The 5,000-nt window shown below is 36.2% G+C and overlaps 1 non-coding gene across 1 annotated transcript in view; it reads left to right on the top strand.

The window, feature by feature from the left end:
• The first annotated feature begins 4,949 nt into the window (after positions 1-4,949).
• LOC130656829 (small subunit ribosomal RNA) overlaps positions 4,950-5,000 on the top strand; it is a 1,802-nt gene continuing 1,751 nt past the window's right edge. The window contains exon 1 of the ribosomal RNA XR_008985008.1: positions 4,950-5,000. This exon is cut by the window's right edge and continues 1,751 nt beyond it. This is a non-coding gene — a ribosomal RNA (small subunit ribosomal RNA).

Genomic DNA, 5,000 nt, shown 5'->3' with positions numbered 1-5,000 from the left:
AACCAGAAAAACTGAAAATTAAAAGAAAGTCGCGGAACGGAAATACTTCAACACGAAAAAATTCCGTAAAATAGCCGAAAATAAAAATTCAACTGCTTATCTTGATACAATAGCGGCCTCGTTTGAGCTCTAGTTTTTTTAATACGTTTTATCTGTTCTTCGTGTACCTAGTGACAGAAGGGTTTTAACAAAGAAGAAATGTAACATACAAAAAAATGTCGTTGAACGAAAATACTTCAGCCAGTCAAATTTCCGTAAATTAATGGAAAATTGAAATTCAACTGCTTATTTTGATACAAGAACAGCCTCGTTTGAGTTCTTGTTTCTTTAATACCTTTTATCTGTTCCCCGTGTACGTAGTGATAAAAGGGTTTTAATAAAGAAGAACTGTAACATACAAAAAAATGTCGTTGAGAAGAAATACTTCAGCACGTCAAGTTTCCGTAAAATAACCGCAAATTGAAATTCAACTGCCCGTTTTAATACAATACCAGACTCGTTTGAGTTCTAGTTTTTTTTAATTCGTTTTATCTGTTCTTCGTGTACTTAGTGACAGAAGGTTTTTAATAAAGAGGAACTGTAACATACAAAAAATGTCGTTGACGGGAAATACTTCAGCAGGTCAAATTTGCGTAAAATAATGAAAAATTGAAATTTAACTGCCTGTTTTGATACAATAACAGCCTAGTTTGAGTTCTAGTTTTTTTAATTCGTTTTATCTATTCTTCGTGTACCTAGTGACAGAACGGTTTTAATAAAGAAGAACTGTAACATCCAAAATATGTCGTTGAAAAGAAAAACTTCAGCACGTCAAATTTCCGTGAAATAGCAGAAAATTGAAATTCAGCGGCTTATTTTGATACAAGAACAGCCTCGTTTGAGTTCTTGTTTTTTTAATTCGTTTTATCTATTCTTCGTGTACCTAGTGACGGAACGGTTTTAATAAAGAAGAACTGTAACATACAAAAAAATGTCGTTGACGGGAAATAATTCAGCATGTCAAATTTCCGTGAAATAGCAGAAAACTGAAATTCAACTGCTTATTTTGATACAAGAACAGCCTCGTTTGAGTTCTAGTTTTTTTAATTCGTTTTATCTGTTCTTCGTGTACCTAGTGACAGAACGGTTTTAATAAAGAAGAACTGTAACATCCAAAATATGTCGTTGAAAAGAAAAACTTCAGCACGTCAAATTTCCGTGAAATAGCAGAAAATTGAAATTCAGCGGCTTATTTTGATACAAGAACAGCCTCGTTTGAGTTCTTGTTTTTTTAATTCGTTTTATCTATTCTTCGTGTACCTAGTGACGGAACGGTTTTAATAAAGAAGAACTGTAACATACAAAAAATGTCGTTGACGGGAAATAATTCAGCATGTCAAATTTCCGTGAAATAGCAGAAAACTGAAATTCAACTGCTTATTTTGATACAAGAACAGCCTCGTTTGAGTTCTAGTTTTTTTAATTCGTTTTATCTGTTCTTCGTGTACCTAGTGATAGAAGGGTTTTAATAAAGAGGAACTGTAACATCCAAAATATGTCGTTGAGAAGAAATACTTCAGCAGATCAAATTTCCGTAAAATAGCAGAAAATTGAAATTCAACTGCCGGTTTTGATACAATAACAGCCTCGTTTGAGTTCTAGTTTTTTTAACTCGTTTTATCTATTCTTTGTGTGCCTAGTGACAGAACGGTTTTTAATAAAGAAGAACTGTAACATCCAAAATATGTCGTTGAAAAGAAATACTTCAGCACGTCAAATTTCCGTGAAATAGCAGAAAATTGAAATCCAACGGCTTATTTTGATACAAGAACAGCCTCGTTTGAGTTCTTGTTTTTTTAATTCGTTTTATCTATTCTTCGTGTACCTAGTGACAGAACGGTTTTAATAAAGAAGAACTGTAACATCAAAAATATGTCGTTGAAAAGAAATACTTCAGCACGTCAAATTTCCGTGAAATAGCAGAAAATTGAAATTCAACGGCTTATTTTGATACAAGAACAGCCTCGTTTGAGTTCTAGTTTTTTTAACACGTTTTAGATTTTTTGTAGACCTGAAGAATACATATGTAAAACTGTGAATATGAAGTACCACGAGATAACAACATCATAAAACGATGTTATGGGTCGCGAAAAATGCTAAAACGCATCTTTTTCCTTGTTAAAACAGCAATTGTGAGAAATTGGAAACGCTATGATTCTGCAACGTAAAGTCAAATGGCAATTATTTTCTCCAGGCGTTGAGAGGTTAACGTGGTGAGTATTTGTGTAAAATATTGCGTTCAATAATAATTGTGCAAGGCCAATATTGCATGTTAAACATGCCAATACGTGCGTTTTCACCAAATTAGGGAAAAATCGGAAAAATCGGAAATCCCGAACGACATGTCGGATTGGCTTTATATTTGGCACAATGAACCATCTTGACATGACAAAGGTTCACACGAATTTTTTTTCAAAAAAACGCTGACGTCAGCATTTTATTTGGCCTTGAATGTTTGACATTTTAGGGCTTCTGGACCCCCCGCAGAGCCACAAATCGGGAATTTGTGCTCCTACCCGGTTTTAGCCTGAAGTGTTTTACATATCTGCCAAAGATTTAAGAAATACCTTCAATATTTCAGAAGCTATAGCGATTTACCTGTTTTTAAAAAGACCAAAAAAAGTAAGGCCCCAAAACAGGTACTTCCGGTTGACCTTTGACCTCCAAATTTTGCATGGTAATAGATCTCCAAATTTGCTACCATGAAATTCTTGTCCGTTTTTTATAAAAATGCTGACGTCAGCAGTTAAAATTTTTTGAAATTTTAGAATTTATGAAGGTTTGACCGTGCACTTTGTGACGTCATAAGTCTGGTTCTAGCCAAAGTCACACAAAAATATTCCGCCATTTTTCTTAAAATGCCTTTGTTTATAAGTTTGCTTTTTATGATTTCGTTAAAACGTTGTAGTTACTGAGAAAAAAATTGTCAAAAAAATGCATGTAAGAACCGTCCTATACAAAACACACTGGACGGTTTCTATTGTCAAAAACATTAAACTGTTAATAACATGAGAACGAGGCTTTTCCAGCACCAAGGTTCTACAGGCAATTTTTCTTCTTACTAAATGGCCTATCCACTGACAAATATCTGCATCTACTTTTAAATGTTTCACAAAAGTTATTACTATTATATAAGTAAAATGATGACATTATGTTTAATAAGAGAGTATTATCAGATACGTATGTGTGAAACGGTGAAGTCTTAAGTAATAACTGGCTTGTGGCAGCCAAGCGTTCATAGCGACGTTGCTTTTTGATCCTTCGATGTCGGCTCTTCCTATCATTGTGAAGCAGAATTCACCAAGTGTTGGATTGTTCACCCACTAATAGGGAACGTGAGCTGGGTTTAGACCGTCGTGAGACAGGTTAGTTTTACCCTACTGATGAAGTGTTGTTGCAATAGTAATTCTGCTCAGTACGAGAGGAACCGCAGATTCAGGACAATTGGCATTTGCACTTGCTTGAAAAAGCAATGGTGCGAAGCTACCATCTGTTGGATTATGACTGAACGCCTCTAAGTCAGAATCCGTGCTAGAAAGCAATGATAATTACCTCTGGATAATCTTAGGCGAACAAGAATAGAACGGCTTCTGTCGTTCCTAAGTCCCAATGCACTGAGTCGGAGAAAAACCGTCGAGGTGCTGCAACTATCAAAATCTAAAATTTCCAGAGATAAATCCTATGCAGACGACTTAAACAAGAACGTGGTATTGTAAAAAGTAGAGTAGCCTTTGTGCTACGATCTTCTGAGATTAAGCCTCTGTTCGACAGATTTGTCACTTTGTGACAAGTCCTTTTTTTTAACCAACTGCTTTGTACCGTGGAGTACCAGTTATCTTGTGCTTACCTGAACTTTTTTTTTAAAAAAGGTGATGCGTGCGTGCTGTACCATTCATCTTTATCACCTCGGTTTAATATTTGGAGACACAGATGTATGGATTAAAAGTGTATGGATTAAAGGTGTATGGATTACAACTGTATCGATTACAACTGTATGTATAGATTACAAGTGTATGGATTACAGCAAGAATTACGGACTAGGGCTATGTTCAGGGTTAAGGTAAAGCCTAGGCTGGGGCCTAGGGGTAATGCTACTGCTTTGGATACGGTTGTGGGTCTTTTTTTTAAAAAAAAAATTTTGGTGGTGTGGCGTACCCTCTCACTTCTTCAATTTCTCAAGCCGTTTATGTGTTATGCCGTATTTTGTTATTTTCAGGTCCCATGAGGCTTAAACCGTCATAAAAATATGTTCGGAATGTTGCTGGGGCCTATCAGTAACAAACGCGCAATGCGTTACGGCACATTCCGGTTAACTTTAAAAAAAATCGATTTTTTTTCCTAAGTCCCCACTTTAGTGTCAGAAACTGGAAAAACGTGCTATATAATGTAGAGAGGGTAGAACAGAGAAGCAATGAGAAATGAGTGAACTCGACTAGAGTTTGGTTGTTATTGTTTCTTTGTGACACAATCTCTTATGCGTTGGTATCAGAGTTTATTTGTGTTGCTGTAAAGACTGTTGAGTTGTCATTCAGTTCTTACGGTAATACGGCTCTGGCTCAAGCAATGAAATGCAAGTCAAATTTTGTTCTTGCAGGACATTACTTATGTGTGTGCACGGGCTAACTGCTAGTCAAGTAGTAGTTTGTAGTCTCTAAAGATAGTGATATCTTTCTCATTGGTGGCTCTTGTGATGTTGGCAGATGCTGTTCAACTGATCCTGGGTTACTGAGAAGGAACGGTAGAAGGGCAAACACTCTGAAGCGTATGAATTGCAGCTATTTCTAAAGAATTGGCTACGATTTTTACGTTGACGATTGTAGATACGAACGCCTGCGCCTGCAACACGTTACGTATTGCAGGTTGTAGTGTGTTTAAGTGAATGTAGCTGCTTGCTATTTCACGACCGTAGTTACCTGGTTGATCCTGCCAGTAGTCATATGCTTGTCTCAAAGATTAAGCCA

This window comes from Hydractinia symbiolongicarpus, chromosome 1 (genome assembly GCF_029227915.1).
Source record: "Hydractinia symbiolongicarpus strain clone_291-10 chromosome 1, HSymV2.1, whole genome shotgun sequence".
Taxonomy (NCBI): Eukaryota; Metazoa; Cnidaria; class Hydrozoa; order Anthoathecata; family Hydractiniidae; genus Hydractinia; species Hydractinia symbiolongicarpus.
Note: the sequence above shows the minus strand (reverse complement) of the source record. Positions and strands in the feature narration are given on the sequence as shown.